Here is a 15,524-nt window from a genome sequence, read left to right as displayed (position 1 = left end):
TTGTATGTTAGAGTGTCTGGATTGGAATGCTGGCTCTACTTGCAGTTCCGGCTTCTTGCTAATGTGTACCCTTGAAGGCAACAGGTGTTGGTTCAAATGGTCAGGTCCCTGTCATCCACAGGGGAGACCTGGATTGAGTTTCCAACTCCTGGCATCTGCCTGGCCCAGCATTGGTTGGTGTGGATATTTTGGGAGTAGATCAGTGGATGGAAGATCTTCCCCACCTCCCTAAATGAAAAAAAAAAATTAGAAATGTGTTATTTAGTCTCCAAACATGTGGGAGATTTTCAAGAGCACTTTTGATTATTGGTATTTAAATTAATTACATTTTTGTCAGAGAACACATTTGAAATGGTTTGTATACTTTTAAATTTGAAACTTATTTTCTTACATGGCATATGCACTTTTTAGACAAATATTCTATGGACACTTGAAAAGACTGTGTACTCTATAATTATTGGATAGAATCTTCTATAAATGCTAGTTGGGGCAAGATGTATGTTAGTATTCAACTTTTCTATATTCTTCCCAATTTTTTGTCCATTTGTTCTAGTAGTAATTGAGGGAAAAGTATTGAAATTTCTGATTATAGTTATGATTTCTCTTTGTCATTCCTTCACTTTTTCTTATACATTTTGGTGCTCTGTTTTCAGGTACATAAATATTTAGGTTTATTATTTCCATTCAATGAATTGACCCTTTTGTCATGAGAAACTTGGATTTTGCTGATCTTTGTTCTAAAATCTACTTTGGAAAGAATATGATCACCACAACTTTCATTTGACTAGTGTTATCACAGTATACCTTTTTCCATCTTTTTACCTTTTCCCCAGTTTTATTAACATATAATTTACAAATAAAAATTACATATATTTAAAGGGAACAACATGTTTTCTATTTTTATTTTATTTTAATTTTAAAATTTATTTGAAAGGTAGAGATAGGCAAAAAGACAGACAGAGCTCCCATCTACTATTTCCCTCCCCCAAGTGCCTGCAACAGCTGGGGCTGGGACGGGCACTGAAACTGGGAACCCCAGAACTCAATCCAGATCTTCCACCTAGCTGACAAGAACCCAAGCAGTACTGCTGCTTCCCAGGATCTGCACTGGCAGGAAGCCAGGGGCAGGAGCCAAAGCCAGGTATTGAACCCAGGTACTTTGATATGAGATGAGGGTATTTTAACTGGCATCTTTACTGCTAAGCCAAATTCTCACCCTCAATGTGATGTTTTGATATATTGCATATATTGAGAAATGATTAATACAATCAAGCTAATTAACATATTTATCACCTTACACAGATACTTTTATGTGTATAGTTAGAATACTTAAGATGTGGCCTCTCAGCAAATTTCAGGGATATATTATTATGAACTACTGTTACCATGCTGTACATTGGGTCTCCTTAAATTCTGTTACAACTGCAGGTTTGACCATGCTTTGGTCATCTTTTTACTTGTAACCTCTTTGCATCTTTATATATTTATTATTTATTTATTTGAAAGTCAGAGTTACAGAGAAAGAGGAGGATAGAGAGAAAGAGAGAGATCTTAAACCTGCTGGTTCACTCCTCAGATGGTTGCAACATAAAGGGCTTGGCCAAGCCGAAGCCAGGAGCCAGAGGCTGCATCTAGGTCTCTCACATGGGTAGCAGGGGCTAAACACTTGGGTTATCCTTCGCTGCTTTTCCAGACCATTAGAAGGAAGCTGGATCAGAAGTGAAACAGCTGGGGCATAAATAGGTTCCCATAAGGGACACTAGGGTCGCAGGCAACAACTTTACCTGCCACACCACAACACCAGTCCTGTGTCTTTGTATTTTAAATAGATTTTTTGTAGGAAGGATGTAGCTGAGTCTTGCTTTTTTAAACCTAGTATTACAAAGGTCTGTCTTTAACTAAAGCATTTAGATCATAAACACTTAACATGATTACTGATATGGTTAGGTTTAATGGTATATTATTCACTTTTTCCCCATTTATTATTTTTCTCCTTTTTCTGCCTCATTCTGGATTAGTTATTTAGAATTTCATTTCTCTCAATTTACTAGCTATATCTTTTTGCTTTATCATTTTAGTGACTGCCTTAGAGTTTGTTGAATACCTCTTTCATCTTATCAGAATCTACCTGCAAATGACATGAATTTTCATGTGTAGCATAAGAATCATACAATAGTATACCTCCATTTCTTCTCTTTGGTCTTCGTGCATAAATCATACTTCTTTTTTAAAAGAATCAACTTACTTCTTAAGTTTACTTATTTATTTGAAAGGCAAAGTGAGAATGAGAGAGAGAGATAGAGAGAGAGAGAGAGGGAACCATTCCATCTGCTAGCTCACTTCCCAAAAGCCCATCACAACCAAGGCTAGGACAAGCTAAAGCCAGGAGTCAGGAACTCCATCAGGGTCTTCCACATGGGTGGCAGAGAACCAGGTACTTGAGCCATCATCTGTTGTCTCCCACTGTCACATTTCTGTGCATTAGCAAGCAGGAAGATGGATCAAAAGCAGAGGTAGGGCTCAATTTCAGACATTCAGATATGAGATGCAGGTGTCCCAAGAGGGGACTTAACCTCCTGTGTCACAATGTTTGCCCCATATATCACAGTTCTACATGTATTATAAAACCCATGTAAAGTCTTCCTGGGTTCCCTTTTCCTGCACCATGATTTGGAGACTCTTTCAGGGTAGTAAATTGGGACATTGTAGTCTTAATCTTATTTGTTGACCATATCATTGAATCATGGTTCTTTATTGCCTATGTCTTGCATCTTGAGATTGCTGATTCAAATTTTTTTCTGGATTATGCTATTGCTGTTATTGTAATATTGTTTAGTGTGCAATGCAAATGCGGCCATGTTGTTTCATCTTGCTTAGAAGCTGAAATTCAGAAAAGACCTTTTGAGTGTGGTTGGGGAGCCTGCTTTTTCTTAGGACAAGGTTGTAATCAAGGAGTTCCTTTAGGATTGATGAATATCTGGAAAAAAAAAACTTAGCTAGTGATGGATGAGTTAAGAGCAGGTTGTGTGAAATAACTTGAGGGCCATGGTTTGGAGCTGAGCATGAAGCAGATTCCCAAATGACAGCATCTTGTGGACACTGGCAAAAGATACAGGCAAAGGATTGTGGGAGAAGAACAGATAATTAATAGTAACCCAAGTGAATGATGACCCCTCAGACCATAATCAGCTTGTTGTACATAGATAATAGTTACTTGGCAATTTTTGCAGATGTAAACTGGGACTCAGAAACAGGGTAGTTTGACTAACTTGTACTCTTCAGGATACTAATATGGCTGATTACCAATTACCTAATAAAAATTAAGCACATTTCTTCCTGTAGCTTTGAAGTAATCAAAATGTTTATGATTATTTTATGGTATAATCTGGGAGAAGATAAGTATCATTTCTAACATTTCACAGGTTAACAAATCAAGGTCCCCAAATGTTTAAATGACCTATCAAAGTTTACACACATCAACTCAAAAAGTAGTTAAATCTCCCAAAGAACAAAGAACCTTTAAACCATAGCTAATGAGTTAACAGGGTCTTTCCCTATTCTAGACCAAAGAAACAGAGGCTAATTTTTAGTTCTAAAGTTCTGAAAATTCATTTTCAAACATTTTCAGAAGTCTATGTTATAGCCTATATGCATTCCAAAAAGCAATTTTGAAGTTTCCTGATGATAAAAGAGGAATTAACAGTGGATCAGGGATGGCATGGTAAGAAAGATATTTTGAAATACCTCTGGAATTTCATCCAAATGTGAATGCTATCTGATAAAAGATAAAAGGCATAAAACCCAGTTTGAATCCACTTGGTTAAAGTTGGAACACAATTTCACAATACCATATGATACAATAATTGGGGCTGGTCAGTAGAGAACTGGACTTGCAGGTAAAGTCTGACAGATTTCCCAGATCAATCAGGTGAGATATAAGGTACTGAGATGTTAGTTAACTAAGGCAGGGGTGAACTCATGTTCCACCTGTGCTGGCCTTGTTTCTGTTCCATACATGTACCAATCTCTGACCTGACTCAGAACACTTTCCCAAGTAAAATGCTTTTCTTCTCCCCCATGGAATGATGCAACTTAGCACTACTACATTTGAAGGCTTAGACAAAATTGACAAACTCCTAGAAAACCACAATGACATATTGTTTTACACTTACTAGTTTGGGCAAAACTTTAAAATTCTGGCAGCTTCAAAAAATTATAGCAAGAATGTAGACAAATTAAAACTCTCATATACTCTGGTGACATACATATTGATACAACTACTTTGGGAATGGATAGATTGTCTTATAAAAGCTAAGCATTGGAGCCAATGTTGTGGTGCAGCAGGTTAAGCTGTCACCTGCAATGCTGGCACTCCACATAGGAGCACTCTTTTGCGTCCTGGCTGCTGCTACACCTCCAATCTAGTTCCTTGCTTATTCTTGTGGGAAAACAGCAGGGCTGACTCAAGTACTTGGGCCCCTGCAACCCATATGGGAGACCCAGATGGAGTTCTGGGCTCCTGGATTCATAGTGAGCCAGTCATTACAGCCATTTGGGGAGTGAACCAGCAGATGGAACATCTCTCTCTCTCTCTCTCTCTCTCTGTTTCTCCCCTCACCCCTCTCTGTCACTCTTCCTGTCAAATAAATAAATAAACCTTTATTTTTAAAAGAGGGTAAACATTTGATTTCTCCAAAATGCAGCCATTCTCTTCCAAGGATATTCTCTAGAGAAACATACATACATAAATCACAAACATGGACATCTATAGCAGCATCACATGTCGTAGTGGAAAGCTGGAAACAAGCCAAGTTCCATCAACAGGAGAATGGATGAATACATTCAATTCTATATAATCTAATACATCAGTGAAAAAAAATCTATAAGTACGTATAACAATATGGATGAATCACAAGCAATTTTAAGTAAACAAGTCACAGGAAAATTTTAAAGTATCTTTCCATTTGTATAAATTTCAGAATCAAGTAAAACATAGACACATACTTCTGGGATAAAACCTTAATGAAAATCAAAAGAATGAAAAAAGAAAGGATAGTGGCTATCATGGAGCAGAGAGAGAAGAGTATAGAATCACAGAGGCCCCCATGGGGAAATTCAATGGCATTACTGGTTAGTTGGTCAGTTCATGAATATTCAATTTATTATTTAGCTTCATGAGATATATGTGCATGTGTATTTTTATGTGTTTGATACACATACAGATAATATATATGTGTGTGATATATATGTATAAAATATATATCAGTATCTATCCATCTACCTATATCTTATGATAAATCACCTATATTCCTTTATAGGTAATTTACTAACAGAACTTCAGTTTATATTCCCCACTTTTTTTCAGAACCCACTGGCTCTGCCACTTATTAGCCAGGGCAAATTTATCACACCACTAAGCCATTCTGAGCTTCAGGAGACTCAAGGGTAAAATGAAGATTATAATGCAATGATAATGCCTACCTAGCTGGCCACTAGGAAGATTATTATGAGAATTTCATGCCTGGCACCTGGTAGTACTACTAGGAGCTAGCTTCTCTGACAGGCAATGTTTTAGGATGTCCAAACCCTCCAGCTTGAGTTGGTTGTAAAGATTTAGTGAAACCCTCTGGCCTCAGAATCAGCCCTAAAGGCATTCGGATCCGGCTGAAAATCCCATGAGAGTATTTCAGGCATGGAAAGCCAAGACACTCTGGCAAAAAAAAAAAAATGACCTAAATGAAAGATCTCTGTGAGTGAGATCCCAGTGGAAAGAACAGGTCTTCAAAGAAGGAGGTACCTTTCTCTGAAGGGAGGAGAGAACTTCCACTTTGACTATGACCTTGTCTAAATAAGATAACAGTCGGTGAACTCAAAAGGCTTCCATGGCCTTGGAAACTCATGACTGGAGCATAGGGAGATTACTGATGCCATAAACAGGAGTGTCAATTTGTTAAGTCAACAACAGGAGTCACTGTGCACTTACTCCTCATGTAGGATCTCTGTCCTTAATGTGCGGTACATTGTGATTCAATGCTATAACTAGTACTCAAACAGTATTTTTCACTTTGTGTTTCTATGTGGGTGCAAACTGTTGAAATCTTTACTTAATGCACACTAAACTGATCTGTATATAAAGAGAATTGAAAATGAATCTTGATGTGAATGGAAAGGGAGAAAGAGCAGGAAAGGGGAGGGTTGTGGGTGGGAGGGAAGTCATTGGCGGGGGGGAGCCATTGTAATCCATAAGCTGTACTTTGGAAATTTATATTCATTAAATAAAAGTTAAAAAAAAAGATTTAGTGAAACCAGTCAGTTTTTCTTGATTTGGGACTGATTTTCTTCTGCTATGCCTGGCATTTCTTATGCACTCTCTGAGAGAAAAAATATCTTTGATCATTATAGCCTTTTTCCAGTGTAACCTTTGGTCACTATTGCCTTGGTGTTTATGTTCCTTGCCCACAGGATGGCAGAATAGGCAAAGAATTGTGCAATGGATACTGGAATATCAAGATCTTCTTTTCAGGATAGTCAAGATCGTCTAGAAAACAACCTATTGCAATTCCATTAACACCAGTCATTGAATAAATTGAGACTGGACTGACAGTTTGGAGCAAACTTGGTTCTTATCCTTTACATGGTAAGAAATAAAGCACATTCAGTGACATGAGTTTTAAACAAAAGATTTTAAATATAATTTCTAGTGCTAAAATGCTTCCTACAAGTTCTTACCTGAGGTCTTGTGGATTTATATGTTTGTGAAGACACTTGAAAGCACACATGTGTACACATATTGTGACCATGTGTAGGTGAGAATGCACATGCCTTTGCACTGGCAGGGAAGTCTTGTTGGTTAAACACAGGCACATAAAGAAGGGAAGTTGTTAATAACCTTCTCACCAGTAATATACAAGCTTGCAAAGAGAAAGAATGGTAGTAAGTATCAGCAGGGTGGCATTTGATAATCTAGTGAATGTTGATCTCAGTCTCACCTTATCTCAGTACCATGCATGGTGCTACAGATGTATGGCTAGGGGTTGTTCCAAAAACAAGCATGTTGGGCCTGCCTTTGGCCTACTTATCTGAATCAATGGCTCAGTGACCCCTGTGGTATTATTCTTTTGTTTAAATACACAATTTGTATTAGTTTTCTTGTGGGTGCAAATGACAAACCCAATTCCAACCACTGAAATAAAAGAAGGGATGTATTAACACATATATTCAAACCACAGAAAGAACTGGGATGCAGTCAGCGTTAAAAACAACAGATATTATGGCTCTTCTTAGAAAACTATCTTTTCATCTTTTTGTTTCTCTTTACATCAGTTTTATTCTCTAAAATTAGTTTATTCCTGCCAACAAGGACAATGTCAAAGGCAACTTGATGTTTTACTGCTACTAGTAAAGGAACATCTTAGTCCATATATTTTGAAAAATCTTAGGGGATATCTCTAATTGGCCAGAGGGAAAACTATTACTGATCTAGCCTGAGGTACATTCCTCCTTGTTGCAGGAGGGAGAGTTCCTTGATTGCTAGCTCTTACCAGGACTATTTAGTTGAGGGGAGGAAAGGTGGTCTTCCAAATTAATAGATTTCCTGTTCCAAGCAGATAATGGACATGGAAAAGAAAAGACTTGAACTTAAAGTTCCATAATTCAACCTATTCATTATGTTGTTTCTATATTCTGTCAATATTTTTGTGGTTATTTGTCTTACATTTAAAGTCAGGTATCGCTGGGGCCTGTGCTATGGCGTAGCAGGTGGAGCAACTGTCTGCAGTGCCAGCATCCCATATGGGCGCCAGTTCAAGTCTGAGCTAAATCAGTGGATGGAAGACCCCCACCCCCCTGCCTCTGTAACTCTTTCAAATAAGTAAATAAATCTTTTTTAAAAAAATAAAGTCCTGTATTGCTATATTTCTATGTCTTCCTGTATCATTTTAACCCTTTTTGAGTGTACAATTTGGGGGCATTAAGTACATTCATGTTGCTATGTAACCATCATGACATACATCTAAAAACTTTTCTATTATTACAAACTGAAATATCATACCCATTAAACAACAAGTTTTCATTTCCTACTCTGCTGAGCCCCTGGCAACCACCACTCTACTTTCTACCTCTCTGAATTTTACCACTCTAAGTACCTGATATACGTGTAATTATACAATATGTTGTATATTTCTTAGCATAATGTGTGGTTTATTCATGTAGCATATATTGGAATCCCTTCATGGGACTGGCATTTTTGGCTTTGTGGGTTAATCTGCCATTTGCAACAGGGGCATTCCATAACATAGTGCTCATCTGAGCCCTGGCTACTCCACTCTCAATCTTTGTGTCTGCTAATGTATCTGGGAAGGCAGTGGAAGATGACCCAAGTGCTTGGGCACCTGCCAACCATGTCAGAGACCAGGATGGAGTTCTGGGCTCCAGGCTTCAGCCTGGCCCAGATCTGACTGTCGTAGCTATTTGGGGAGTGAACCAGTAGATGGAAGTTCTCCAACTCTCTTGGTCTTCTCTCTCTTACTTGTTGCTCCATATTTCCAAATAAATAAATAAATTTTTTAACAAAAGAACCCCTTCCTTTTTAAGGCAAAATAATATTTCATTATATATATTTTAAAAGATGTATTATTCATTTGAAGGTAGAGTTACAGAAAGAGAGACAGAGAGATCGTCTACCCTCTGATTTATTTCCCAAATGGCTGCAATGGCCAGGGCTGTGCCAGGCTGAAACCAGGAGCCTAGAAATCTACTTTAATATCCCACATGGGTAGCAGGGGTCCTAAGCACTTGGACTACATCCTGCTACATTCTCATGCACATTAGCAGGGAGCTGGATTGGAAGTAGAGCATCAAGGACTTGAACTGCACTCATATTGGATGCTAGTTTTGCAGGTGGCAGCTGAACTCTCTGTACCACAATGCCAGCCTGTGTACCATATATTTTATCATTCATTCATCAATAGGCAGCTAGACTGTTTAGACTTTTCGGCTATTGTAAATAATGCTGTTATGAACATGAGCATACAAATAGTTCTGTGATGTTTAAAACCCTGAAAAAAAACTTATGCAGAATAAATTGCACTTATATATTGTATGTGTATACACGCATCATGTACTTATATATGTAAATGTGTAGAAAGAGACATGAGATACATAAAATAAATGTGATATATACACACATAAGAAGAGAATATTATTTGGGCATAAAATGATGAAATCCTGTTATTTGTGGTAATATGGACAGAACTTAAGGACATGATGTTAAATGAAATAAAACAGATACATAAAGACAAATGCCATATGTTCTTACTCACTTTTAGAAGCTCAAATATGTAAATTTCATAGAAGTAGAGTGTAGAATAGTGGTCACCAGAGGTGGGAGGGCAGGGGAGAGTGAAGATAGATAGAGGTCAGATACTGGGTACCAAAATACACTAGATAGGTATTCTAATGTTCTATAGCATAGTAGAGCAACTATTTTCTACAACAATTTATTATGTGTTTTAGAATAACCAAAGGAGAAAGAATGTGAAAGCCCTCAAAAGAGAATTAGTAATATTTGAGGAGATGGAAATGCCAATTACCTTGACTTAATCATCACACATTTTATGCATACATAGAATCATAATATTGTAAATATTAAATAATTGCAAGTATTATATGTGAATTTAAAGCATTTTTCATGAAAAAATACCTGAAAGATTCATATCAAACTTTTGAGTCATTGTCACTTTAATGGGAACAGACTAGGGTAAGAAATGAGTCTATAACTTTTTCATGTATGTATGTATTTTTTGTATTTTCATAATGAGTGTAGACTATCATATAAGTTATGCAATTCTAAAATGCAATTAAAATAAAGATTTCAGGCATCTTGGCAGGCTATGGTTAAGAAATAAAGCAAATTTCAAGAGGTCAGAAGAACTCAATGGAAAAAGGAAATGTCACATGCCTCTGTTTGATCTGAAATTTTTTAAAAGATTTATTTTATTTATTCAAAAGACAGAGTTACAGAGAGAGGTAGAGATGGAGAGAGAGGTCTTCCATCTGCTGGTCCACTCCCCAGATGGCCGCAACAGCCAGAGCTGCGCTAATCCGAAGCCAGGAGCCAGGAGTTTCTTTCAGGTCTCCCATGCGGGTGCAGGGGCCCAAGGACTTGGGCCATCCTCTACTGCTTTCCCAGGCCATAGCAGAGAGCTAGATCAGAAGAGGAGCAGCCGGGACTAGAACTGGCGCCCATATGGGATGCCGGCACTTCAGGCCAGGTCTTTAACCCACTGTGCCACAGCGCCGGCCCCTTGATCTGGAATTTTTATAAGGTACACATATTATTTTTTGATTAAAAAAAACCTAAAGGGAAAAAAAAATGTTGAAGGCACAAAGTAGAATTGCACTGTCAACTGAGGCCCAGCAGGAAGCACTAGAGATGCATGAGGCAGCAATGCCAGCAAGTTTCCCACCCCATCTGGATCCTCTCTTCACAGGAAGAAGGCAAGAGTTCAACCTCACCCTGCAGGTGTTGGGAAGAGCTTTGGTACTATCAATTTCACAGAACAGGTGCCAGTCAAACAATGGGAGTAAGGTCATCAGATATAAAGGGGAAACTCAGAAAAGTGGCAAAGGATCAATTCTTGAGATAAAAGGAAAGAGAAGTCAGGAGCAGGCATTCTTTACACAGAATCATCAGAGTTTGATGTGGCACAGTGGCACAGCCAGTTAAGCTGTGGTCTGCACCACTGGCATCCAATATAGGTGCCAGTTCGAGCTCCATCTGCTTCACTTCTGATCCAGCTCTCTGCTGTGGCCTGGGAAAGCAGCAGAAGGTAGTGCAAGTCACTGGACCTCTGCACTCACGTGGAAGACCCAGAAGAAGCTCCTGACTCTTGGTTTAGGCCTGGCCCTGCTGTGATTGATGTGGTCATTTGGGGAGTGAACCAGCAGATGGAAGATCTGTCTCGTTCTGTTTCTTCATCTCTCTCTATAACTATGCCTTTCAAATAAATAAATGAATGTTAAAAAAAAAAAAAAGAATCATCAAACAGAGCCCAGGTACAGCACTCTGGGGCAGATGTTCTAGAAAGATTTCCAAGCATCTTGGAGACAGCTCTGTTATAAGTCCCATAGTAAGTTTTGGACCCTGCCCTTCCGTTTTTTAAAGTGCACAAGGATGAAGATGGACCTGAAACCACAGAGCTGAGATTAGTGTGATGGAGTGAGACAAAGTCTTCAAATAAGGAACAGATTCTGTCATTATTTAAAATGTGCAGTGGGTTAAGCTACCACCTAGGATGCTGGCATACCATATCACAGTATTGGTTCTTATCTTCTGCTCTGCTTCCAATCCAGATCCCTGCTAATGTGCCTGGGAAAGCAGCAGAGGATGGCCCAAGTGGCTGGGCCCCTGTCAAACACATGGGAGACTCTGATGGAGTTCCAGCCTCCTGGCTTCTGTCTGGACCAGCCCAGGCTGTTGCAGCCAACTAACAGTAGATGGAAGATCTCTCTCTGTCTCCCTCTTTCTGTAACTGTCTTTAAAAACAACAACAACAAAAAAGCTTTCAAAATAAATAAGATTTTTGATCGTGTATTTTTGGTATTAATTTTGACCTTTCAAATATTACAGTAAAATATTATTTATCTTGATTACAGAGTTTAAGGGTACCCTTAAACTTTGTTTTAGAGACAAGTGCATCATGAGGTTTCAGCCTAGTTCAGTCAACAATAAAAACAATAACAAATCATCAAGAAATGAGTTTCAAAATGTATCTATCATATACAAATTTAATAAAAATTCAGCCCTAGAATTTGAGTGAACTGAAAAATTTTTAACATGCTAGTCACATGAACCTGCAAATTAAATACATCATTATAAATCTATTAAAGCAAAAACTAAAGTGTTTCTGTGTCCATTGCAAAATATGAAGTTAATGTTCAAATCACTATCAACGCTATTTCTGAAATATTGGCTTTAGAATATTGCCTATCATTTATCTATCACTAGAAAAAAAAGTGATGTAAAAAACTGACAGATATATGCTTTCACTTTATAAGCAATATCTAAATTAAAACAACTTTATTCAAAAAGCAATAAAATAACATTTGATGATTTTTATTCAGTTAAATGGTATTTGAAGAGCAGGATTATTTAGAGCTTCAGGGTAAAAGTAGGTTGTATTTTCCAATAAATATTTAATTTTGTTTTGTACCAATGGTCTCAAATGCATAATTTCTAAAAGGCTGCAATCCATATAGGACATGTTCCTTCATCTCTTTTCAATTAATTTTAGAGAGGAGAAAATATACTTCAAGGCCCTTAAGCACATACCCTTTTCATAATCTGGCTCCTGCCTGCCCACTCCAGCCTTATTTCGTTACCCTCCCTCTTTTCCTGGGCATTCTTCATTTTGGCCATATGGAAATAAAGTTCCTCAACCATGCTTTGTGCATATTGATTTCTCTGTCTGCAATGCAAGGTCCTTTCCTGACTTTTTTGATTTAAGGACATCCTCTTCATATTAATAACACAAATAAGGACAAATCCCCCACCTCAGCTCAAGGTCATCTCCTCTAGGAATTGTCATTCTGAATAGATATTCCTATGTGTGCTCCTGTGGTGCTGCACCCTGTGACACCACAGCCTCCATGACAGTATAAACCTGTACTCTTGATTTTGCACTGCCCCTTTAAGTTCCTACTTTCTCAGGAAAATTACTTAAGGCATGGTAGCACTATGCCAGACAGACTGATTGCAAGCCCTTTCAATCTCAACTGGCCTCACCAGCATTTCTGCATACCTACTCCCTCCTACCAAATCCATAAAAACGTTCCAAAAATTTGTAATGGAAGAGGCTGATTTTACCATTACTCCTGATTCCTTACTTGACTGCCTCCTACCAATCTTTCTCTCCACAAAAAGACCCTAGCTTTGGTGATTGGCTTTCTATGAACAAGGGCAGATGGACTCATTTTTTTTTATTTCAGTAAAATTTCCTAGTGATTAGTTATCACCTGCATTAGATTTCAAACTCCTTAAAGGCAGGGACTATGTCTGTTTGAATGTTCACATTCTACTGTGCAAGCTTCTTATCACATAGTAGACACTCAGCAATTTTTGTTCAATGAATGACTCAGCTTTGGTAACTCCCATCCCTTCACGTCTCATGTTGTACCCATTATCAAATCCTGTTTATTCAAACATCAAAATATTTCTCAAATTACTTGATTTTTCTGTGTCTTCACCAGTACTAGCATGCTTCAAGCCACCAACCTTTTTCATGTGGACTTCGGTAACCTAATTGTCTTACTACTTTCTTCCACTTGTGCTTCTCCAGTCTACTCCACACACGACAGCCAGAGTGGTTTTCCTCAAATGCAGATCGTAGCATGTCACTCCATAGCAATGGTTTCCAAGTATCCCTGGTGTAAAGTCCAATGCTCCTAAATTGGCCTAAGAGGCCTAAATTTCTCTATCCTTGATTCCCTGACCTTGTCTTGGTTTTTCCAACTAGCTACTCCCCCTTCCACCATAGTACCTTTGCACATGTGCCTCCTCCACTTAGAACATACTTCTTTTTCCTTTTCTCATAATTCACTCATATTCATCTTTCAGAATTCAGCTTCAGTATTGCTCCCTCAGGGAAGATTTCCTTGACCCTCATGATGATCCGATCACCTACTTTTGGTTCTCCTGGCACCGTTAAAATATTTATCACTGCTTATTTTTGTTTAATTTCTGTTTTCCCACACTCAATTATCTCTAATACTGGAACCTCAATGGCACATAGGATGCTCTCAATAAGCATTTGAGAATGATTTACTGGTAATTCATGGTGATATAAGACAAAGTTGAAGGAACTAGTCCATTTTTGGGGATGCACTATGATTTCCCCATTGCCACAGAACTCTATAACCACATGCATGGACGATTCTTATAAGTAGGTTGTCTTTGTTCATACATAATTCAGAAACTGGGGTAGGCAGAGGGTAGGCAAAACAAAGGGAGCCTAGAGGATATACTAAGCAGAGAGTTTCATGGTTCCTCTACTACAGGAACTTAAGCTTCAAAGTTCTAAGAAGGGCCGGCGCTGCGGCTCACTAGGCTAATCCTCCGCCTTGTGGCGCCGGCACACCGGGTTCTAGTCCCGGTTGGGGCGCCGGATTCTGTCCTGGTTGCCCCTCTTCCAGGCCAGCTCTCTGCTGTGGCCCGGGAGTGCAGTGGAGGATGGCCCAAGTGCTTGGGCACTGCACCCGCATGGGAGACCAGGAGAAGTACCTGGCTCCTGCCATCGGATCAGCATGGTGCGCTGGCCGCAGAGCGCCGGCCGCGGCGGCCATTGGAGGGTGAACCAACGGCAAAGGAAGACCTTTCTCTCTGTCTCTCTCTCTCACTGTCCACTCTGCCTGTCAAAAAAAAAAAAAAAAAGCTCTAAGAAAAGTACACTCCTTGAAGAGAGGATACTAGCTTATTAGTCATTCATCAATAGGATACAGTTGTCAAGGAAAACTCCAGCAAATTGAATGTTGTGGCATATAGCAGCCCGAAACATCTTCTTTCCAAGTAGTATTCACAATAAAGGTTTAACTTAATGAATACATCAACTAGCATATAAACATCTTTATCATTAAAGGGAAATAAAATTACGTTATTAGCCAGAGAAGAGCAAAATTCCCAACCATATAACATCAGATAATTTTTGCAGTCTTTCTATTTTCCACAGCATCTCTTTCAACCCTTCTCCATTGTTCTCAAATTTCACCCCTTCCTTCTTTTAAAAAATTACTTCTACTCTTAATCTGTTAGGAAAATAGAAGCCACCAGACAGAAATTCTTCAAAGTCCTTCTACTAATTCCCTCATTCTCATCCCTACCTCCATCTTCATTGAATATGTATCAGATTCCCATCCTTTAATCTCAACTTGTACCACCATGAGGAATGATATTTTTACGATAGCATTATTTCCTGTTCCCTAAGAAGCCTGGCTCCATCACTTAATACTGTTCTTTCCCATGACTTCAACATTTTCTTGCATAAGCTTTCCCATAAGCTTTCTCTTTTTTAAAAGATTTATTTATTTACTTATTTGCACAGAGAGAGGAGAGGCAGAAAGAGAGTCTTTCATCTGCTGGTTCACTCCCCAGATGGCTGCAATGGCTGGAGCTGCGCCAATCCGAAGCCAGGAGCCAGGAGTTTCTTTCAGGTCATCCAGGTGGGTGCAGGGGCCCAAGGACTTGGGCCATCTTCTACTTCTTTCCCAGGCCATAGCAGGGAGCTGGATTGTAAGTGGAGCAGCCAGTACTTGAACCGGTGCCCATATGGGGTGCTGGCACTACAGGCAGCGGCTTTACCCGCTACAACACAGTGCTTTGTTCCCCCCACCCCATAAGCTTTTAATTGAGCTACTCTTTTCCATCTTATAAAAAATTCCCCCAGGGGGGCTGGTGCTGTGGCACAGCAGGTTAAAGGTCTGGTCGGCAGTGCTAGTATCCCATATGGGCACTGGTTTGAGTCCCGGCTGCT

Source organism: Oryctolagus cuniculus, chromosome X (genome assembly GCF_964237555.1).
Source record: "Oryctolagus cuniculus chromosome X, mOryCun1.1, whole genome shotgun sequence".
Lineage (NCBI taxonomy): Eukaryota > Metazoa > Chordata > Mammalia > Lagomorpha > Leporidae > Oryctolagus > Oryctolagus cuniculus.
Note: the sequence above shows the minus strand (reverse complement) of the source record.